Here is a 24,687-nt window from a genome sequence, read left to right as displayed (position 1 = left end):
GAGCTGTGAAAATTGTGCACAAATGCTGCAACAAGCTGGGGTGAGTGTGTCAGATCGATGACTACTTCAGCTCTGCAGTCAGTACCAAGCCATTTCACTGGAGGGGTAACATTGGCAATATCTTGTTAATTTCTTGCCTAAATGCAGTGACTTCACCACAACCTGCAAAGGTGAAGACAAATCCCCATCCCAGAAACTAAAAAAAAGAAAGAAAAGAGAGTGTGCATTGTGAGAAAGGCTGCAATGACTGGGGTGAAATTGACAAGACTTTCCATTTACCTCTGCAGCCAGCCTGAAGCAGAGGAGGACTTGTCAATTTCACCATTCTAGCAACTTGGCTTGAGATTACCTGCAGAGGTGTGTGGGGAAAATCATTAGTTTTGAATTTATGTTCATTACAGGCTTTGCATCCAATTCTCAGAGCATAGGTAAGATGTTGTACATGCAACCACTGCTATTCTTTTACTCTGTTCATTCTGCTATGAGTCATTTTTCATGAATCATGAAAAAATGGTAAACATACATGTGAGCCAATCTAAACCTTCCTATTTTTTATGTGTGCCATGATACCTCTGTCTCTCCTCTAACTTGCCACCAAGGATCTGTGAGAAAGAAGAAAGGATGGCTCCCACCAGCCCCTCTGAACATTCAAGATTTTCTATTGCTGGGCATTTTATGGAGAGCTTTTTAGCCCTGTCCTTTAGCTCTAGCACATAGATACCTATAATATTTTTTTAAAAATTGCAATCTACAGTTTATCCCTAATTTGAAATGCTTGAAAACAGGTTTGATAAGCATATGGACCTATAACAGACCAGATCTTTGAGTGCAGGATTTAAATGTCTAAGCCAAAGGACGATATCTCTTTTTTCATAATATATCCACCACAAAATGTGTCACAATGCAACATGCCTCTCACGTTTTACTAAGGCAGCTTCCAGAGATCTTTAAATTGGCATTCAAACCAAAATATTTTCTAAGCTGCAAAAAAAAAAAAAGGTCAAGGTTATTTACTAGCAGAGTAATATGATGTGGATATAGCATTATAGCAGGCTTGGTTTGCTAGCCTCGTAAACACATAAAGGAGAAGTAATCATTCCAGCTTAGTCCCTAATGGTCCACTGAGGTATAGAATCTCTGCCAGATTTATAAAAATGTATCACTAACAGCCTGACTCCATGCACATTTACTGAGAAGTAAGCCCAACTGAGCTCAGAGGAATATGAAAAGGAATTTGGAGGGGGGAAATGTTCAAAAAGGAATCTTTTGTGTATAAACTGAATTTTGCCAATGAACATAGATTTAAACAAATGCAAGGTTTTATTTCTATGCTCTCTTTAGCAACTTGATGGAAAGGTGGCATATAAATATTGTAAAACAAGCATGCAATAAGATCAATTCCAATAAAGTGTATCGTTTACACCCCCCCGCCCATAATTTCACAGAAAGAAGAGTAAATTCCTAATTTGGTGTGGTGCATATTTATTGCAAGATTACCAACACAGAATGCAGACTGGCAAGTAGGAGGTAATGACCTCCCTTGTAATTTAATATTCCCTTCTGTTCTTGCCCACTGTCTATCAAGGATCAAGACTACGAAGAAAATCTCCTCCTGTCAGAAGATGTTAGGATGATCTCCCAGCCTGGATAAATGGGTATCAAACATCCTCTTTAAATATTGCTGTCTTTCATGTAATCCAAGAGCTGGATAACTTATTCAGTAACAATGGCAAAGGTAGTTAAAGAGATAAAATGCACTATCATGACACTGAGGCCAACTTCAAGGTTCCTATACCATTTAAAATCTATAGAATGTTAAGGTTAGAGTTGTCCATTCTGTCATAAAGCACAGTTTAGAGCATAGAGACTACCAGTAACCTAGTAATTTCTGGATCTGGCATTAAAGATTCACTTGAGTTGAAGGATCTCTTTTAAAAGGAACTTCAGTCCCATACAGAGGTTTGAAGTGTGGCATACAAAGCAGTGCTAAGGTGAAAGTTCCATTGGTGCAACGATTTCTCCTTATGCAATAAAATGTTCCCTCCTCCTCTCCCTGGGTGATCCCTAAATCTGTTCTAGGAGTTCCTCCGACCCCCTGGGGCAGATTTGGGGAATGTGAGGGGTGTGCAGGCTATTAGTGCAAGAATTTCATTGAAAATGATGATGATGCAAGCAGCATTTCTTCTATCCCAATGCCCAATAGCGTTGGTGCTTGGTAGAAGTTGTGCAGACTGGATGTGGAGGTGCTCACTGATGAGAATTCTAGATGTAATTAAAATAAAAATAGGGAGCAGTTTTTATGACACAGAGACTAGGGAAACTCATCACTGATGAGCATGGACTCCCATCTCACAGAATTGAGGCAGACAATATAGAACCAATGTTGAAATCTTCAGAAATGCTGTTCTGCTATATTGGTTGTGGAGTATGGGAAGGAGCTGTGCATTTAAAGTGAGATAATTGAGGAAAACCTTCAGTACATGATTCATCCAACATCTAGAAATAGCACAAACTGTAATAGGATACATTACATAAGATTTGCCTTGTATCTGTTATCTGTGCTTTTAAAACATAACAATCAGATCTGTTTCCAGATTGCTCTGTCAGCTTGAATCTATAATTTGGGGTCAGAGCCACTCTGTATAAAACAAAGCTCTATGTTCCCCATTCACTCTTATGGGGAATCTAAAAATAGCTATTACTTTTCTCCTTTTTGGAAGAAGCAGATTAAATTTACAGGCAATGGAGCCCCTCCAGAATAGATTAAACCTGCAACATTGCAGACACATAGGTCCAGGAGTTTTTGTCGAGGAAGAAAACGGGATTTGTTTTTTTCCATAATCCATATTAGGACAATGGCTTTATTAGGCCATGTAAAGCTCCAAAATTCATAACAGTCTCATGTTTTTCAGGGGAGGGGAGTGTGGGTTTGTCTCTTGCTGTTTCTTACCTTAAAATAATTAAGAGGGTGGCTGAGTGGTTGGTGTGTATTTGTGCTTGCACATTGTACATTAGCAGCTTCACCTTTCCTCTTCCATTCACAGAAGCCTCTGCTGGACCGAGGAACCTTCCATGAGTGGAGAGAGACACAATTGGGAACAACTCTCTGCCACAATTATAGGATTGTGCTGCACTTGTGAAATCCCAGGAGAGACATATCTATTGCTGAGCATAACAGAATGCCAACACCACTTTAGGCTTTTAAGCATACTTGGGTAACTATTAAAACATTAACTATTATTTATTAGGTGTTATTTAGATCACTCAGTTTACAGTGCACGCATTCAAAATAATTTATTAATAATAGTTGTCTTTCAGTGTGTGTAATCATTCCCACACACACATAGGGCAATGGTGGAGAACCGTTTTCAGCCTGAGGGCCACATTCCCTTGTGGGCAATCTTCCAAGGGCCACATGCTAGTGGTGGGTAGGGTCATAGGCAAAAGTGAGAGTATCAATTCACGCAAATCTTACAGCTGGCTACTTTCCAATTACACAAAAGTCAGAGATTTCTGCACATCAATGGCGGTTGGTGCCTTCATGTCAGTGAGGCAGTGGAATCCACTCTGGGTTTTAGTCTAAATTTTCAAGGACCTGTCCAAGGTGCACCTTGGACAGCACCTTGGAAGTTAAGACCAAAACCCAGAGCAGATTCTGTTGCGAATTGCGTGTGTAGGTCAGACGTGGTGTGAATCCAAAAGCCGTTTAGAACAGGAATAAGACAGGCCAGGCAAGTTTCATGTAAGAGTCTTTACTAGGCAAAGACATTAGAGACATCTTCCTCCATTGACATTTCTTCCCCCACACTCTAGTTCCTGCCAGTTCCCAGCTTATCACACTCTCAGCCAGCCACACTGACCTTGATTGTCTGGAACTCTGTTCTCACAGCTTAACCCTTCTGCTTCAGGTTTCTCTCTCTCTGCTAAAAACCTTGTCTGTGAGTCTCACAACCTGCGTCACTGACCAACAGCCCCCACCTGAGACTTACAGACTGCAAAACTTCATGTTACAATTATTACATTTCTACAACATTAACTTTTCATTACAAATACATTTCAGTACATGGTTTCTTACAGTTTCTATTTACAGTTCCAGTTCAGTTCAGTTTCTCTTTATTCTTTATTTACACAAGTTTCACAGATTCATGTTTGCTTTTATTTGATGATACAATTACATTTCATTCTTCAACATAATACTTCCACATTAGATCCATTGTTTCTTTATCTATTGGTCCCTCTTTTTCCCATTCTACTGGAATTTCATCTGTTTCATTACTCTGTTGTGTAACATTAAATGCAAATCTCTGAGGAGGTTGACCTTTCGTTTTTCTCTCTGATTTCCTGGCATTATCTATTTCCATTTCTTCTTCACTTTCAATTTTACTCGGATCAGCACCACTAGTACTAGGTATTTCTGTATCATGTGTTGTTATGTCTTCACTTCTCAGTCTTTTAACAGTACGTTTGCCACTATGAATTAAATCTTTTAATGCAGTTTTTAATGGAATTTGTTGCCCGAAAGGAACATCCGCAGCTTCCTGTTTGTTTTCGCTCTCTAAAATCACTGTTTGACTGTCTCTCCAAGGTTTATCTATCACTTTTATGTTTCTGCTTAACACTACTTGTTGTTTCTCAGGCAACCAAACTCTATAATATGAATTCTGAAATCCCAAAATGCGTCCTGCCTGTTCTCTTGAGTGTTTTGCAACATGTACCCAGCATTTTGCCCCAAAACGTTCTATGTGTTTCACCCTGGGTTTTCTTCCAGTCAGTTTCTCATAGGGAGACATGCCTATTGTTCTGTGCATTAGGCGGTTCTGAATATAAACAGTGTACAGAATACATTCACCCCAATAAGTGTTATTCATATCAGCATCTGCTAGCATTGCTCTCAATGAATCCTGCAATGACCGGTTCCTCCTCTCTGCTGTTCCGTTGGAGGATGGGCTGAAGGGAGCAGTTAGACTTTGAATTATCCCCTTCTTTTCCAAATATGTTTGAAATGAATTACTGGTAAATTCACCACCTCTATCTGATCTGATATTTTTGATAACAACCCCATGTTGTGTTTCTGTTCTCTGTATGAATGCCTTTAATTTCTCTTCTGCATCACTTTTCTTTTTCAATAAGAACACATGTGTAAATCTGGAGAAATCATCCACAATCACTAAATAAAACCTTGCTCCACCTTTTGAGCACTGAAAAGGTCCAGCTAAATCCACATGTATAAGCTGATAGGGTTCTGTAGTCGTGCTTTCACAGCTCTTATTTACTGGATTCACAGTCATTTTTGTTTTATAACATACCTCACACTCATCCACACGCTCACAGTGTTTTAACTTCAAATCTTGACTATATTTTGGGGTGTTTTGTATCTTTTGAAAATGGGCGTGTGCCAGTTTTCTGTGCCATTCATGGACACAATTATCATGTTTCTCTTTATTTACTGCTATCCAAGCACACATGTCTTTATCAAGCTTGCACTCAACCATAAACATATTGTTCTGTAATTTCCCTTGCATGCATATTTCACCATCTTTTCTCACAAAACATCTATCCCCTTCAAATGTAACTTTACAACCTATTTGAGCCAATTTTCTTACTGATAGAATGTTATATTTTAAACCAGAAATCAATAATACATCTGTTAAAATTCCCAAATTACCCATCTTCAGTGTTCCTCTCGCAGTAGCGTCCTGAGTTGATCCGTCAGCCAGATAAATCTTCTCCTGTGTCGGCTTTGAAGTGTAAAATAAACTAGAGTCTGTGATTAGGCAATTAGACGCTCCACTGTCAAGAAGCCATTTAGAGTTAATCAGTTTATTGCTCTCCTTAGATACAAAGTTCACGCTTGCTCTCTGACTTTCAAAGTTTCTGTTATTTCTCTTCTTTAAACAATGTCTCTGTATATGCCCACGTGATCCACAAAAATAACATGTTTTAGTCTCTTCCCTGCTTCTTTGATCTTGTTGTTGTACAGACACAGTCTCAGCCTCTTTTAAGTCCATTTTCTTATTTTCTTGTCTCCTACACCACTCTTGTTGAAGTTTCTGTTCCACAAAGTCCAAAGTTAGAGTCCCGTCAGGTTGACTTTCCAGACCAGCGACCAGCACGTCCCATTTTTGATCAAATGAAGATAACAGGAGATACACCATCTGCAAGTCATTATGATGCACGCCCCGATCTTGCAGCTCTGCATTTAATCTACGAAATTCAGCCAAATGCTCTTCCATAGTCACATCATCTGTAAAACGCATCTGATATAGCTTCCGTGCTAAACACAGCCTGCTTCCCGCAGTTTGCTGTACATGCGCGGCTCTTAACTTTTCCCACATCTGATTAGCAGTCGGCTCATTACTCACCAGCAACAGTTGTGAATCTGATAGCCCCAGAGTAATAAAAGCCTTCGCTTTCTCGTCTTTCTTCAGCCACGCTGCTGAAGGAGCTGCCGGAGGGGGTTTTTCCACGACATCATTCAAATCCTCTTTAATCAGAACAGCTCTCATCCTCCACTTCCAACTGGAGTAATTTACAGCATTCAGCCTCTCCATCGGCATCCCGGAAGACAGATTTACAGCCATGTTGCCCACTCTTACTTGCCTCTTACTTGCGCTTTGTTACTCTCTGCAACAACGCCACTTCACAGGCTCTCGAACCCGCTACCACGCCTCATAATCTGGGCCCATAACCCCTGTTGTGAATTGCGTGTGTAGGTCAGACGTGGTGTGAATCCAAAAGCCGTTTAGAACAGGAATAAGACAGGCCAGGCAAGTTTCATGTAAGAGTCTTTACTAGGCAAAGACATTAGAGACATCTTCCTCCATTGACATTTCTTCCCCCACACTCTAGTTCCTGCCAGTTCCCAGCTTATCACACTCTCAGCCAGCCACACTGACCTTGATTGTCTGGAACTCTGTTCTCACAGCTTAACCCTTCTGCTTCAGGTTTCTCTCTCTCTGCTAAAAACCTTGTCTGTGAGTCTCACAACCTGCGTCACTGACCAACAGATTCCACTGCCCCACTGACATGGAAGCACCAGCCACCACTGCTATACACACAGCCCCACACCATTTCTCCACCTTTGCTCGAGGCAAGCAAGAGGCATTGTCACAGTTTGAGGAAACATTCCAGCTGGGCACTCAAAGTGGGCACGGGGCAGGACTGCAAGAGATATGGCCTGCCAATACCTGGAGAGAGTCCTGAGGACAGATAGAGGGTCCTGTGGAGATGGGTTTGGCTTTTGGACCTGAAGTTCACCACCTCTGAAGCAGGGCATTGGTCTTCAACATTTCAAATCCAAATATACCAGTGTCTTGAATATCGTTTTTAAAAGAACTGAAATGTAATTGATCTTGCTTCTTAAATGTTTATTAAAATTTAAACAAAACACCACTATGTAAAGCAAATCCAGCAATGTGCTTATAGTAACCCCATCCCCACCTAACATCCATTTCCCATGCCACCATTCCAAAAGAAAGCAAATAAAAATAAATACATAACAAATGTAGGTGATGGACACTAAAGAGTAGCCAGCTACTCAATATGGTAACAGCCACTGTGAAACAGAGTCAACCTTTTCTGGGATACTTCTCATGCAGTACTTATGCAGGACTTATTTCTAGGGCTCTGCCCCATGGCTCTGATCTGGGTGTGCGTGTCTAGCTTCACAGCCAGTTCCAAACAGGTTCAGAGGTGGGGCTAATGTTTGACTAGGGTAAAAAACACACACCCTTAATTAAACATACATCCAGGAGGGAGAAAAGATCCATTATGTCTCCTTCCTCCCCAGCCAAGAATGTGGGTCAATTGTGCAGGGTGTTGTTTTGCAAGTGGCTTGGAAAGCCACTTGTGGGTGAACACTTGCACCCTGCAGAATTGTTCCCTCAGTTCAACAGCTGATGAGTGGAAGAAGCGGTCCTCTGTGGTGCCGCTTTGCAAAGGAGCACCTGCAGCGCACAGAATCTATGCTTCTGTCCAAAAGCTGTTGAGTGGAGACATTCATTTTGTGGGGTGTTGCTCAGGCATGAAGGAGCGCCACAGCAGTGGACCTACCTTCTCGGGGGAAAACACAGTGGATTGGCCTTGGCCCTTTTTTGGTTTTCCCACTTGAGGGCCGACTTTACTTCCTGCCTGATGCCCTGCCCCCTGACAGCCCCAGACCAATAGTGATCTATAGCTATCTCTACCCAACTTGGCCAAGCCCCCAAAATCTCAGAATAGGTCCCATTTGGCTTGAGACTTGGCCAATTCCACTGCACAGCCCTACTTATTTCCTTATTGACCTATACTTATTTGAAACTTCCATCTCATTTTTTAAAAAATTCAAATCTCTTATCTCAGAGTTTGAATAACTTTGTTGTTTGAGCCGTCTGATCCAATAGTTCTGTTCCAAACTTATCCAGTCATTCTGGTGTATTACATGCTATGGGTGACCTGTGTGAATACAAAGGCTTTTTTTCCCAGCAAGGGGGATGGATCACAGGAAGCTGAGTCAGACCATTGGTCCATCTAGCCCAATATTAGCAATACTGATTGGCAGCAGCTCTCCAAGGCTTCAGGCAGGGGCTCTGTCCTGGCTGCAACTGGAGATGCTGGGAACTGAACCAAGCACCTCTTGCATGCAAAACATGTGCTCTACCACTAAACTAGGTCCCTTCCCATAAATCTTTGAGATTAGAATTCCTTTGGAGCCTGATACTCCATCCTGGAAACCTGTTTGAGAGATGTTGTATCCATATCTTCCCAAAACCTGAAGGAAAAAAACTTAAAGAGATCTGTATTTCAATTTTTTGGACACAGATGGCCAGGCATAATTAAAGCAGCAGGCTTCTTCAGGCCGTAGAGTTGGTGTTTGTTTGTTGCTAGGCCGCAAGACTGTTTCCTTGGAAAATGAGATTGAGTAGCTTCCTGCAATCCTACAGAACCAGATTGCTGACGGATACTGGAAATGGAGTTGCTTGTATTAATCCCCAAACCCATATCCAAATATCAGATATAGAAAAAGTCCTTATACAATTTAACTTAACAAGGGGGGGGGAGAACAATCAACACTATGATGTAGGGCCGGGGGAGAAATTTAGTTCACTTCACATTTTAATGGGAAATCACTGAATTCATACTTTCCAAAACAAGATGTAAATTGAAACACAGCTATCATTTGCAATGCAGTTCTCCAATGTGTACATAAATGTGTATATTAAGGAAATATATGCATAAAATGCATATGTTCATGAAAAATGACACAGAAATGCATTATAATAGGGAGAAATGCTTGCAGAAATGTCCATATTAGGACAAGTGTGCACTAGCAGATGAATTTTCATGAGGTTTTGTTGTTTATAATCATGAGCTGATGCAGTTATTTGAAGAACTGGACATAAAATTGGAAAAATTAAGAAACTGAAATGTACAGATTTTTCAGCCCCTACCATGATGTATAATATGCTCTAAAAGGCAGAATGTTCCTATATAATGTGACTGAAGCCATAGGACTGAATCAATAACTGAGGCTCAAAAAAGCATGTGTCATTGCTGTGTCTGCCAATGCTGCAAAGCAGGTGACCCTACACATTGCTGGTGGCCTGTGTTTGGCTTGGTTAAGAGGGTTGCCAAGGTTTAATCTGTCTTCTGCTCCTGTGTCTTTAAGAACCCTATGCTCTGCAGGTTTTAGCAGAGAAAATGCTTCTCCCTCCATGCTATGAAGGGCATTGCTTGCAGACAAGACAGTTTTCTTCTGGTCTGTTGACATCCCTCTTTTAAGGGTGCAAATTGTATAAGTCTGGTATGCATATTGGTTACCATGTGCTCAGAAAATAACAATTATTATAGAGAGGATGCGTGAAGTGCCAGATGACTGGAGGAGGGATAATGTTGTCCCTACCTTCAAAAAAGGCAAAAAGAAGGAACCTGGGAACTGCAGATCAGTTAGCCTGACATCAATCCCTGGGAAAATTCTAGAACAGATTGTAAAGTGGTCAATCTATACACATCTTGAAAACAATTACAAGAAGCCAACATGGATTTATCAAGAATAAATCCTGCCTGACTAATCTTATCTCATTTTTTGATCGGGTAACCTCCCTGGTAGACTGTGGGAATGCTGTGGACATAACATATCTTGACTTTCAGCAAAGCTTTTGACAAAGTGCCCCATGACATTCTGATTATCAGGCTAGCTAAATGTGAGCTGGATGGAACAACTATCAGGTGGCTCCACAGTTGGCTACAAAATTGTATTCAAATATTGCTTATCAATGGTTCCTTGTCAAACTAGTGGGAGGTAATGAGTGGGATACTGCAGGGCTTGGTCCTGGGCCCTGTGCTCTTCAACATTTTTATTAATGACTTGGATGAGGAGGTGTAGGGAATGCTTATCAAATTTGCAGATGATACAAAATTGGGAGGGATAGCTAACACACTGGAAGACAAAAACAAAATTCAAAGTGATGTTGATAGGCTGGAGCACTGAGCTGAAAATAGCATGATGAAATTTAACAGGAATAAGTGCAAAGTTCTACACCTAGGAAAAAGAATCTAAATGCACAGTTATAAGATAGGGGTACTTGGCTCAGCAACACTGCATATGAGAATGATCTTGGGATTGTTGTTGATCACACCTTGATTATGAGCCAACAGTGCAAAGTGGCTGCAAAACAGGCAAATGCTATTTTAAGCTACATTGAGAGAAGTATATACTTTCCAAATCGTGTGAAATACTAGTTCTCCTCTATTCAGCACTGGTTAGGCCTCATCTGGAGTACTGAGTCAAGTTCTGTACACCGCACTTTAAGAAGGATGCAGACAAACTGGAACTGGGTTCAGATGAGAGCAGTGAAAATGATCAGGGGACTGGAAACAAAGCCCTATGAGGAGAGAGTAAAAGACCTGGGCATGTTTAGCCTTGAGGAGAGAAGACTCTTCTTCTCTTGAAAAGTTGCCACACAGAGGAGGGCCAGGTTCCCTTCTCAATCATCCTGGAGTGCAGGACACAGAATAATGGGCTCAAGTTACAGGAAGCCAGATTTTGACTGAACATCAGGAAAAACTTCCTAACTGTTACAGCGGTACAACAATGGAACCACTTACCTAGGGAGGTGATGGGTTCTGCAACACTGTAGGCCTTCAAGAGGCAGCTGGACAGCCACCTGTCGGGTATGCTTTAATTTGGATTTCTGCATTGAGCAAGGGGATGGACTTGAAGGCCTTATAGGACTGTTCCATCTCTACTCTTCTATGATTCTAGTCACATTTCTCAAAACAACCCAAGATATATATAATATAAAATATATAGGGCCATATCCAATGTTAGTACCCTGTAGCACCCCACAGCACAACCGAAAGTCAATCACCCAATGCTATTCTCTGAAAATGACCCTGGAGTTAGGATTGGAACACCTGTAAAATAGTGCCTCCAATACACATCTCACTAAGTCAGCTCAGAAGGATACCATGGTCAATGGTATCAAAAGCTGCTGAGAGATCAAGTAAGAATAACCGGGTCACGCTCCCGTTGTCCTTCTCCTGATAAAGGTCATGCATCAGGGCGACCATGGCTGATTCAGTCCCATGATCAGGCCTGAACCCAGACTGGAATGGGTCAAGATAATGTTTCATCCAAGAGTACTTGCAATGGCTGCACCACAACCCTCTTGATCATCTTCCCTAAGAAGGGGGTATTTGCAACCGGGTGGTATTGTCACAAACCAATGGGTCCAGGGTAGGCTTTTTCAGGAGTGGTCGGATCACTGCCTCTTTCAGGGTGACTGAAAACACTCCCTCCTGCAACAATGTGTTGACTGCATCCTGGATCCACTCGATCAAACCCCCTCGGCAAGCTTTAATAAGCCAAGAAAAGAAAGGTTTGAGAGGACACATAGTTGGCCGCATCATAGAATCATAGAGTTGGAAGGGGCCTTGTAGGCCATCGAGTCCAACCCCCTGCTCACAGCAGGAAATCCACAGCTAGAGCATCTCCCGCAGATAGCTGTCCAGCCTCTGCTTGAAGACATCCAGCGAAGGGGATCCCACCACCTCCCTAGGCAGTCGGTTCCATTGCCGAACCGCCTTTACTGTCAAGAAGTTCCTTCTAATGTCCAATCTGAATCTACGCTCCTGCAACTTAAAACCATTAGACCTAGTTCTACCCTCTGGGGCAGCAGAGAACAAATCTGTACCCTCCTCTATGTGACAGCCCTTCAGGTACTTAAAGAGTGTAATCATGTCACCCCTCAGCTTTCTCTTCACCAGACTGTTCCTTCAACCTTTCCTCATAAGACTTGTTCTCCATACTGGCTATCATCCTCGTCGCCCTCTTCTGGACCCGCTCTAACTTGTCTATATCTTTCTTAAAATGAGGTGCCCAGAACTGAACGGAGTATTCCAGATGAGGCCTGACCAATGCAGAATATAGTGGGACTATTACTTCCCTCGACCTGGAAACTATAGCTCTGGTTATGCATCCCAAAACCGTGTTTGCCTTTTTTGCCGCAGCATCACACTGCTGGGTCATGTTCAACTTGCGATCCACTACAATTCCAAGGTCCTTCTCACACGCACTACTGCTAAGCTGGGTATTTCCCATCCTGTACCCGTGCATTTTGTTTTTGTGGCCTAAATGCAGAATCCTCCATTTGTCTTTATTGAATGTCATTTTATTAATTTCAGCCCAATTTTCTAGTCTATCCAGGTCCCTTTGGATTTTATTCCTGTCTTCCATTGTGTTAGCTATCCCTCCCAGTTTGGTATCATCCGCAAACTTCATAAGGCTTCCCTCCACCCCATCGTCTAAGTCATTGATAAAAATGTTGAAGAGTATCGGCCCCAGGACAGAACCCTGTGGCACTCCACTTGAGACCTCCTTCCAGTCCGAAGCAGAGCCACCGACGACCACTCTTTGAGTACGGTTTTCCAACCAGTTGTGAATCCACCTGACAGTATTTCCATGTAGTCCGCATTTGACCAGTTTGCTAATCAAAAGGTCATGGGGGACTTTGTCAAACGCTTTGCTGAAATCTAGATAGATGACATCTACAGCATTTCCACCATCTATTAAGCTAGTGACCCGATCAAAAAAAGAGATGAGATTAATTTGACAGGATTTTTTCTTGACAAACCCATGCTGGCTCCTAATCACAGCATTGTCATCTAGATAGTTGCCAATGGAATCTTTTATTATCCGTTCTAATATCTTTCCCGGTATTGAAGTCAGACTGATCGGCCTGTAATTCCCCGGATCTTCTTTTTTACCCTTTTTAAAGAACGGGATGACGTTTGCCCATCTCCAATCCTCCGGCACCTCTCCCTTTCTCTAGGATTTCTCAAAGATGATGGCAAGAGGTTCCAAGAGTACATCCGCTAGTTCCTTCAATACTCTGGGATGCAGTTCATCAGGCCCTGGAGATTTGAACTCATTTAGGTTAACTAGGTATTTCCTGACTATCTCCTTATCAATCTCGAACTGCAGTCCCGACCCCTTACTGAGATTGCTACTAATGCAAGGTTGTACACTGTTCCCTTTTTGGGAGAAAATGGAGGCAAAATAGGTGTTGAGCAGTTCTGCCTTTTCCTTGTTATCTGTCAACATTTTGCCATCCTCATTGAGCAGCAGTCCCACCGTTTCCTTGGTCTTTCTCTTGCTTCGAACATATCTTCCCTCGCCAGCCTCAGCTCATTCTGGGTTTTAGCTTTCCTTACGCTATTCCTGCAAGCCCGAGCTGCTCGTCGGTACTCTTCCTTGGTGGTGCATCCTTCCTTCCATTCTTTATACATGCTCTTTTTTACTTTTACCTCCTCCACCAGTCTTCCGTGTAGCCACATTGGCTTTTTCCGATGTCTTCCATTTTTCTTCCTCTTTCGAATTGTTTGTGATTGCGCTTTTTGTAATACGTTCTTCATGAACTCCCACGCTTCTTGGGCTCCTTTTTTCTTTACTCTATCTAGCCACGGGATCCTATCCATCATTTCCCTGAGCTTGCTAAAATCGGCTTTCCTGAAATCCAAGGTCCATGTTTGACTATATTCTTCTTTGGCTTTCCCCAGAATAACGAATTCCAGCATTACGTGGTCACTGTTCCCCAAGGTACCGACCGCTTTAATTCCCGTGACCAATTTGTCCGTTAGTTAAGATCAGGTCCAGGATTGCCGATCGCCTTGTTCCTTCTTCTACTTTTTGAAAGAGGAAATTATCAGTAAGGCCCATCAGGAATTTGTTGGAGGCTTTGTGCTTCGCAGAGTTTGTCTCCCAGCAGATATCCGGGTAGTTGAAGTCCCCCATCACTACTACTTCTTGCCTCCTTGAGATTTCGGAGATTTGTTTGAGAAAGGCCTCGTCTACCACCTCTTCCTGGCCAGGGGGTCTGTAGTAGACACCTACTACCATGTCGGTTTTGTTTGTTTCTCCATTTATTTTACCCAAATGGTCTCTACCGGAGCCCTTTGTTCGCTCTCTTGGATTTCCATAGAGGTGTATTTGTCTTTGACGTATAACGCTACTCCCCCTCCTTTTCTGTTGCTTCTATTCTTTCTGTAGAGTTTATATCCTTGAATGGCTATATTCCAATCATGGGAGTCATCCCACCAAGTTTCTGCTATCCCTATGAAGTCATATTTGCCTTGATGCACTAAGACTTCAAGCTCCCCTTGCTTGTTTCCCAAGCTCCGCGCGTTGGTATATAGACAGCAGAAGTCTCTTTTGTCCCAATTGGATTCCTCCGTTAATATACCGTGAGCTTCGCCGTGCATCCCTTTCTCCCTCCCAGTGTCTGCTGTACCCTTCAAATCGTTGCATTTACAACCCGCTGTGTTTGGATCAGTATTTAAGCTATCATCTCCATCCCCCAGAGGCTTTAGTTTAAAGCCCTCTTGATGAGTTTTGCCATACTTCTGCCAAAGAGATTCTTCCCAGTCCTCGTGAGGTGCAGCCCATCTCCTGCCAACAGTCCCCCCTCCAAGAAACTTAGACCATGGTCCCAGAATCCAAACCTTTCCCGTCGACACCATCTGCATAACCAGTCGTTGACCTGCAGTATCTTCCTTTCCCTTTGTAGTCCTCTATCCTTCACGGGAAGAATTGACAAGAAGACCACCTGCGCCCCCAAATGCTTGACCTTCCTACCCAGAGCCTCATAGTCCGAGGTGATCTGTTCCAAGGTGTTTCTGGCTGTGTCGTTTGTGCCCACATGGATGAGGAGAAAGGGGTACCTATCTTGTTTCCCAATGAGCCTCAGCAGGTTGTCAGCGACGTCCCGGATGCGCGCCCCAGGGAGACAACAGACTTCCCGATTCATTTTGTCCGGCTGGCATACCGGTGCCTCTACCTCCCTGAGCAACGAATCTCCAACCACCAGCACCCTCCTCTTTTTGCCGCGACCGGTGGTTGCATCAGCCTCCTTCTTCTGGGATGTGGAGTCTTCCTTTGCAGTCAGTGTCTCTTGATGCAGTTGAGTTTGTTGAGGCTCTTCAGGGGTGCTGTCTGCTGAGAGACGCTGAGAGCGATTTGTTAGATGCAGCAGTTCTGACTCCCTCCTGTTTTTCCTTGCCCTTACAGTGACAGTCGTCCACAGGGATTTCTTGCTGTTGCAGTCCTGTTCTTCCTTGTCACTTTCTTCCTGTACTTTGTGTTGCTCCCTTAATTCCTCTTGTGTTCTATCGAGGAAGTCCTCATCTTCTCTGATAAGTCGCAGGGTGTCTATGCATTGCTGCAGCCCCCTGACCTTTTCTTCTAGGAGCGCCACCAATCTGCACTTGCTGCAAGTGTAATCGCGTCTGGTTTCCGTTAAGAAAATGAACGTAGCGCACACGTTGCAGGTGACAACAACTGCTTGATCCCCCTCCATTTCCATTTTTTGGGTTTTTTTTTTTAAATTACCTCACCAGAGCTCCTCCTCCTCTCTTGGTCAGCTGCCTCCCAGGTCTTTCAGGGTCAGGAATCCTGAGTCCCTTCTCCCTTGCAGTGAGTGGTGCCGCCGAGCCTCACCAGAGCTCCGCCTCCTCTCTTGGTCAGCTGCCTCCCAAGTCTCTCAGGTCTTTCAGGGTCAGGAATCCCGAGTCCCTTCTCCCTTGCAGTGAGTGGTGCTGCCGAGCCTCACCAGAGCTCCGCCTCCTCTCTTGGTCAGCTGCCTCCCAAGTCTCTCAGGTCTTTCAGGGTCAGGAATCCCGAGTCCCTTCTCCCTTGCAGTGAGTGGTGCCGCCGAGCCTCACCAGAGCTCCGCCTCCTCTCTTGGTCAGCTGCCTCCCAAGTCTCTCAGGTCTTTCAGGGTCAGGAATCCCGAGTCCCTTCTCCCTTGCAGTGAGTGGTGCCGCCGAGCCTTACCAGAGCTCCGCCTCCTCTCTTGGTCAGCTGCCTCCCAAGTCTCTCAGGTCTTTCAGGGTCAGGAATCCCCTTCTCCCTTGCAGTGAGTGGTGCCGCCGAGCCTTACCAGAGCTCTGCCTCCTCTCTTGGTCAGCTGCCTCCCAAGTCTCTCAGGTCTTTCAGGGAACCGATCCCAAGAAGTTGAAGCAGATGTTGCACTGGACACCTCACTGGGAACTACAATAGATGTGGATGGGACATCAAGACTGAGATGGCGTGAACAACTTTACCCTCGCTGTGTCTTGCAAACAATTCATAGTGGGCCTCTGGAGGGTCTAAAATTCCATTTCCTGGAGTTGATGTCAACAGACCTCTGACAATAAGGAAAGGCTTCACTGGATGGCTACTTGAAGATGCAATGGTGGCAGAGAAGAGGGCCTTCTTTGCCTCCCTCACCACCACACAGTAAGCACAGTTATAATGTTTTAATCATGCCTGATCAGCCTCACAGCAGGTCTTTTGCTACTTGTGCTCTGGCCGTCATCCAGCCTGTTTCATTGTACTTAGTTCACTGGTGTACCAAGGTGTAAACCAGGCTCCATAGTGCCAGAGAGGTTGCTCAGGGGCAACCATGTTAAGATCCTGATGCACCTCGCTGTTCCACAGCGTAACAAGGGCTTCAACAGCATCACTTGCTCTATCTGCTGGGAACTCCCCCAGGACATCCCCCAGGAATTCAGTGGATTCCATTAGTCTATGGGGGTGAACATCTTAATCTGTCCACCACCCCTGCAGGGGAGGATCAGAGCTGTAAATCTAAACTTCACCAGGAAGTAGTCTGACCATGACAATGGGGTGACCTCTACCTCCCATCTCCAGACTACCCCCTCCTCCATCTGGAGCAAAATCCAAGTCGAGGGTGTGCCCTGCCCTATACGTCGGGCCAGTGACAATGTGAGACAGCCCCATAGTCGTCACAGAGGCCATGAAGTCCTGTGCAAGAACACTAGAGGCAGCCTCAGCATTAAAATCACCCAGGACTATCATTCTGGGCTCCTCCAATACCACAGCCGAAACAACCTCTGTCAGCTCAGTCAGAGAAGCTGCTGGGCAGCAGGATGGACGGTACACCAGCAGCAACCCTAGTTTACTGTTTCCTTGGCCTGACACCAGGTGCAGACCCTCACAGCCAGCTCCAAGACAGAGTGGTTTCCTGGTGACAGAGATGGAAGTTCTGTAGACCACAGCAACTCCTCACCCCCAACCATGCAGCTTGTGCTGGTGTTGCACCAAGTATCCAGGTGGGCAAAACTGGGTCAGATCAACTCCTCCCAGCTAACCCAACCAGGTCTCAGTAATGCACACCAAATCAGCACCTTCATCCATGATCAAATCATGGATGATTGTGGTCTTATTTTGTACCAATCTGGCGTTAAACAACAGCACACACAGGCCAGCAGATGAGCAAACAGAAACCTGCCTATGAGAGGAGTGGAAGCTAGAAACGAGGCATAGAAAGCGTCCCATCTTCTGTAGCAGCTCACCACCTCCCAATGGCTATACCTCCCTCTAATATGCATAGCAAACATCTGTTAAAGGGATAGTAGCAGGCCAAGTCACCTTTTCCCCCCTGACCAGGGACAACCCTAGTTGTGAATGGTGCCTGCCTCAAAAGACCCACAGCACCAAGACAATACTCTGCTTCATCATTCGCTTCTCCAGTTGACTGGCCAGGCAATTGTGCAGCCTGATTCTATGCATGTTTATTCAATAACTCAGCAACTTATGGATCAAGCATTAAGCAGCCAAGTAAAGATCTTTTGGATTGCAGCAATGCAGCTCACTGTTTGCTTATTTATTTCTGCTGAATTTAGTGGGACTTATTCCCAAACAAGTCTTCGTCTGACTATGATTGGAATGCATTTCTTTTCAAACCTTTTTTTTTTATAAAAAGTACAGCAAAGTTGCATTCTTGAGCATAAGGGAGATCAAGTTATCACTGATGATGTTATCTTCACCAGCTGTGTGAAAGGTGAGCTGGCATCTATGGTAGGGATGTGCTAGAATGCTACCCAATTTGGATTTGGTAACAAATATTTCATTAATTCACTCATTTGCTATTGTTGCAGATCAGATTTTTATGTAGTGATTTTCCACAGCTATTTTTGAAATGGATTTTATGTAAAAAAATTGATATTGATAGTAATATTAAGATTTTTCACAATATTTCCTTCAATTTATTAATATTTCCTTTAACTGTGTCAGTAGCTGCTGTGCCCTTTCTGTTCAGGGATTCTCAATGAGCAAATTAGTTCTGGATTGGTTCAGCACCACTGCTAAATAATTTCATCATATCCCTCAAATAATGGGAACCCAATCTGCAAGCCAATCTCATCTCTTTCTTTTATCCCTGCCTGAGAAGTCAATCCTGCTGCTAATGTTTAAATAACTGCTCCCAAATGATGAGAGAAATATCTTTCTGAGGAATATCATACTAATTATTAAAGATGCACCTGCGAAACATGTTGATTTATAGCGATTATATTTAAATTATTAATTTCTCAGCTCAAGGGTTTCGTTCAGCCTGGGTGCAATTGTGAAACAAGGCTAGAGGAATATCACTATAGATATCCCATTACATATACTTGAGCCAATGTGGTATAGTGGCATTAAAGTGTAGAGCTAGGAGCAGAGAGGAGACCCAGGTTCAAATCCCCATTCAGCCATAAAGCTCAATGAGTGACCTTGGATCAGTCACTATCTGTCAGATGAGCCTCCCTCACAAGGTTGTTGTTGAGATAAAATGGGGGGTGGAGAGAACCATGTGTTTCACCTTGGGACTGATGAAAGTTGTTATTTAAACATCTGGAGGGAACTCCCAGAACAGACTCCCAAAAATTCAGCTCAGCCCTCTCTGTGTGCCTTTCCAGTCTGTCCCACTTCCCAACTCAAAACCACAGTTTCTATCATGTCTGTTCAAACAGAGACCTAGATTACATCATCCTTAGTTGAAAGGGGAAAATTTATGCCCATATTGTTGTTTGCTGTATGTCATGAAACAATCTGTTAACAGTTAGCTCCCACTGAGGGACATCACCTGAAGGGCCCAGATTATTAACATTTATTTGTCTAGTCCAAGACTCTGGCCAGGCATCGCCTTAAGGCAAAGCACAGTGAAAGTTCTATTCATGTAAAAACTCATAAGCATATAATACAATTCTATGATTCATGATTCTGCATGCAAACTGTTGCAGAACAGATATTAGTGGGTCAACTTCATGATCTATTGCTATGTGATCAGTAACTAAGATCCAGTCTTTGGCTTTTCTGTGAGATCTATCAATAAATGACTTGAATTTTGATTATGTTAATTTGGAATTTAACCTTTTCAAAGGGTGGAATGATACCCCCTTGGTCCTTTTTCTGTGACAGCAGATAATAGCTGAATATTATCTCTCTTAACGTAGAAGTAGGTCTGATCAATCTCATAGGGTTTGCTTTTGTTCTGCATATATATCAGTAGGATTTTGCTGTTAATATAGTATCAGAAGCAGTGCTAGAAAGGTGGGTTCTGTCAAGGGAAGGGCTGTTCCTATAATGGGATCTCATGCTGAGATCTTATGCACATTTACTTTCAATATAGCTCCAAAGAAATATCCACAAGTGTGGTTTGTAAACAGGAAATGGTCCCCAATACAAATAAACATTTCCTGTAATATCTGCAGATCTATTTGTTTGTGGAAATTGATGCCCATTTCATACAGGAATAGAACGAGAGTTGTAAGGCGAAGGCTCAGGAAAATTGTTTCTTCTGCGTCAATTTGTGGTTTGACTGGATTTTCACTATATTAAATTCAAGCTATTTTTTGATATTAGATGGGCTGGCTGGGTAGCAAAAAATAATGCTGATGAAATGGACATTACAAAAGGAGCATGTTGCATCTCATCTGTCTTTTCATCAACTAGGTTAAAATGTGAAAAGCAGCACTTAAATTTAAATGCCCCCCCCAATGGAGTTTAACAAGATTTATTCAAACCGATAATATATGATTGCCTGGACAAAAATATTATATTCCAGATAGATCCTGAGAAAAGCAATGGCCCACAACTAATTTGTTATTTTCTCTACCCTGTCTTTCCGTTTGTATCAAACAGGGAAAACAAAAAATGAAACTAGAGGGTGCAAGCTTGTGCAAGGTTGTCTTTCAAACACATCAGTGATGCTGTCAGGGTAGGACTTGTGGGCAGAAGTCCAGGACACATCTCAGCAGGATGAGCAAGAGGAACCCCAAATGCAGCAGAGCGGCCTCAACACATTTTGAAATAATACATTATCTTTGAGGTGGTGGGAGGGAGATAAGACCATTAAGTCCAGAGCCTAAAATTACCACACTGCTGAATTCAATGGAGGTGATCTTGTGCATTTCCCATTATTTTGTTTGAGCTTTGCCAAGGACTAGATTGCATGCACTGAAGCAACACACAAGAAGAATAACTTTTCTCTTTCTAATGGCAAAGAGAGACATGAAGGTAGCACTAGAATTGGTTTGAACATCCATTCATTGCACTATTGCTGTGGCATTTGTCTTCAGAACTGTTAATGTGGGTGTTCAAATGACTTTCACCACACTTGAATTGTTACATCTCTTTCCTTCCTTAAGATACACAGCTGGTAATATTCTAAGAACTTAGAAGAATGCTGCTGTTGGATCAGACCAAAGATACACATAGTCCTGGGAAGGGGAACCTGTGGCCCTTCAGATGTTTTTGCACTCCAGTTCTCATGAGCCCAGTCAGCATGACCAAGGGTCAGAGATGATGGAACTTGTAGACCAACATCATCTGGATGCCCACAGCCTCCCCATCTCAGATCAAGTCGATTATCCTGGTTCCCACAGAGGCCAGGCAGATGCCTCTGGGAATCCCCTAAGCAAGGCATGAAGACAATAGTCCTTTCCTACTGTTGCTCCCCAGCAAGTGGCATACTGCCTCTGAACATGGAAGTTTCATATAGCCTACACTGGAAATATGTCCTATATAAGAAATGTGTTTGGAATTCAAATTTGTTTTGATAGGCTATCAGTCAATGGCTTGGAATAACTAAAGACTGGCTCACACTGCATGTTTGTTGTTGCTGTTATGTGCCTTCAAGTCGATTACGGCTTATGGTGACCCTATGAATCAGTGACCTCCAAGACCATCTGTCATGAGCCACACTGTTCAGATCTTGTAAGTTCAGGTCTGTGTGGCTTCCTTTATGGAATCAATTCATCTCTTGTTTGGCCTTCCTCTTTTTCTACTCCCTGCTGTTTTCCCCAGCATTATTGTCTTTTTGAGTGAATCATGTCTTGTCATGATGTGTCAAAGTATAATAACCTCAGTTTCATCATTTTAGCTTCTAGTGATAGTTCCGGTTTAATTTGTTCTAACACCTAGTTATTTGATTTCTCTTTACAGGATGACCCTGCACTTGATGACGCAAACTTGCTTCCATTCTACCTCAGGTGACTTTGTGTGATGTGAAACTATTTAGGTCTGTGATGGTCCATTCACACCATTGATATTGCAGTGATGAACAGTCATGTCTGAATCAGCTTATAGTGAACAATCCACTAGGCTACATTAATCTTCCACTGTTTCTTTCAGTGTTTGCCTACAGAAGGTAATAAGAAGTCAAAGAAAATAAAGTAAAGCCTCCCAGATTTAGAACGTTATGCTGAAATCATGCCTTTAACTAAGCTAGGCTTTCTACACAGATAGCTCTACACTGCACTGAATAGTGTAGCCTCCCTCCCCAGTAACCCTAGCAAAAGAAAAGAAAAAGAAGCTACTGGGAGGCTCATCACCAACTGGTGGCCATTACTGCATCTTGTGGGAGCAAATTCCATAGTTTAACTATGCGCTGAGTAAAGAAGTACTTCCTTTTGTCTGTCCTGAATCTTCCAACATTCAGCTTCTTTGAATGTCCATGAGTTCTAGTATTATGAGAGAGGGAGAAGAACTTTTCTCTATCCACTTTCTCAATGCCATGCATAATTTTATACACTTCTACCATGTCTCCTCCGACCCGCCTTTTCTCTAAACTAAAAAGCCCCAAATGCTGCAACCTTTCCTCATAAGGGAGTCGCTCCATCCCCTTGATCATTCTGGTTGCCCTTTTCTGAACCTTTTCCAACTCTAGAATATCCTTTTTGAGATGAGGCGACCAGAACTGTACACAGTATTCCAAATGCGGCTGCACCATAGATTTATTCAACGGCATTATGATATCGGCTGTTTTATTTTGCATGCTGGGAATCTCAGAAAGGGGGAAAAACATGCCCTTCTACATGCCTCTTTACTGTCAACCTTCTAGTCTGCTACTTGTTTCATGTGTGCCCATTGTAGCCTTTTGACCGATTTTTGCACTGGAGGCCAATTGTTTTATATGATATTTCATTAGGTGCTCTCCTTTTTCTTTTCAGTCACTCTGCTTGACACTTTGCAGCCTCATAACCAGCTCCTGATAGAACCAGGTCCTGCAAAGACTGTGCTTGATCAGCTCTCAGATGTTTACGCATGACTTAGCCATCCTGGCCTTATAGCGGAGATGCGGAATTGGTGACCTTCCATATGTTGTTGGACTACAGTTCCCATCAGCCTAAGTCAAAGGCCAGTTCAGGGATGATTGCAGTTGTAGACCAGTGGTATCTGACAGGCCACAAGATCCACACCCCTGCCTTGTAGCTGCACAATTCCATGGCTGCCAAGTGATTTGAACCACCTCTCCTTATAAAATCCAATATCGTATCTAATGGGCCACACTGTCATATAATCCAGTTTGTTAATTGTGTTAGCTCTGGGACTATTACTTACTTATTTATTTATCATAGGTACTGTCCTTCAATAAATGTCCCCAGATACTGACTGATTTATAAAGAGATCAGTAAAAAAATGTAGATACAAAAAACTGCAATGATTGAAAAGCTACAGAATCATCAGTGAAGAAAAAAACAGTCAGCAGAATTAAAATTGTAGCTATAAACTCAGGAGAACAAAAAGGACTAGTGTTGTGTACCACCTCCCCCTACCTGCCTTGTAGCTGCCATCCGGGGAAGCATCAGGCCAACCTGCCCTGGGTTGCCCTGGGGACAACCCCCCGACCTGCCCCAGATCCAGAAATGAATAAGTTCGGGGGGGTAATGTTTAATTAGGGTCTCCTTCCCCCCCAACTGAGATGGGGGGGTCAATTCAGAGGCACTGAATGGGTGGGGAAGGCATCACAGCACCCTGCAGAATCAACCCCTCTGGTGAACAGCTGAACAACGGAGGGATCAATCTTAAGTGGTGATGCTCCACAAATGGCTTTCTTTTAGGAAAGCTATTTGTGGAAGATCACCCCACTATGCAGAATAGCTGCATCCTGGTCGTGGGGGGAGGGAAAAGAAGGTGTTAGGATGTCAGGAAGCTGAGTCTACCTTCTGGAAGGTTTTGGCCTTTTCACAGATTTTCTCATGCTGCCTGGCTTTCCTTCTTGCCTGATGCCCAGCCTCTGGATAGCCATAGATTGCTCTGGATCATCCAACCTGACCCGTAACAATTCTTGGTTACCTGATCCTGACTCATCTGAGGCCTAAGTACCTATGAATAGGCTCAATTTGGCTCAGGACTTTGTCAAATCTGGTGTACTACCCTAAGAAGGACTTCAATTGATTACAAAAAGGAAAATAAGATAGGCAGCCAGCAAGCCTCCTTGGGGATAGCATTCTACAATTGGGATGCCACCTTTCTCTGGTAGCCACCCACCTCCCCTCAAATAGTGGAGGTGCCCACAGGAAACCCTCCACAGAAGATCTTAATGTATTGTTGTGCGCCACCCCAATCTCCTAGCAGTGTGAGACTTCCAGGGGTTCCTGCACTTACCTGGGGTTTGGTTTCCATGGAAAGAAGGTCAGCAGAGATTATGGTGTCTTATAGGATATATGGTTTTTATGTACACACATTCCAACCTGAGTTTAAGATGGAGGGGATCACAGCATTAACAGTCCACCAGATCTTGCTCCTCGTTGTCCATACCTTTGCAGGTACAGACAGCAAGCAAGCCTCTCAGTCTGTCTTAAAGTTCCCAACCTTTTTTCTCACTAGACTACGCTAAAAACACAAGCCTCTCCTTAGCTCCAGGATGGGGGTAGCCTCCAGCCAGGTGATGGGGGGGGGGAGGGCTCTCTCCTGAAAGAATTCTTAATGGCCCCTTACACTTGTTAATGGGGGCACTTGACAGACCCATAAGCCACTCCATTAGATTAACAAAGGACATTAGTCTGACCAGTGGAGCAGGTTTCTTCCTTTGCAGGTTGTATCTCTTACAGGCACACAATTATAAACTAGAATGGGTCTCACAGCTATCATCCAAATCCACC

The 24,687-nt window shown here is 43.4% G+C and overlaps 1 protein-coding gene and 1 long non-coding RNA gene across 3 annotated transcripts in view; one reads left to right on the top strand and one right to left on the bottom strand.

Moving 5' to 3' along the window:
• Positions 1-24,687, bottom strand: part of KCND3 (potassium voltage-gated channel subfamily D member 3) — a 425,142-nt gene that overhangs the window by 385,349 nt on the left and 15,106 nt on the right. The window lies entirely within an intron of this gene.
• Positions 1,619-23,068, top strand: LOC133387376 (uncharacterized). The gene is made up of 4 exons (XR_009763458.1): positions 1,619-1,655; positions 3,045-3,215; positions 21,746-21,792; positions 22,753-23,068. It is a non-coding gene; the product is annotated as an uncharacterized LOC133387376 (long non-coding RNA).

The sequence above is a fragment of the Rhineura floridana genome, chromosome 6 (assembly GCF_030035675.1).
Source record: "Rhineura floridana isolate rRhiFlo1 chromosome 6, rRhiFlo1.hap2, whole genome shotgun sequence".
Classification (NCBI taxonomy): domain Eukaryota; kingdom Metazoa; phylum Chordata; class Lepidosauria; order Squamata; family Rhineuridae; genus Rhineura; species Rhineura floridana.
This window is presented reverse-complemented; position numbering and strand designations above follow the sequence as displayed.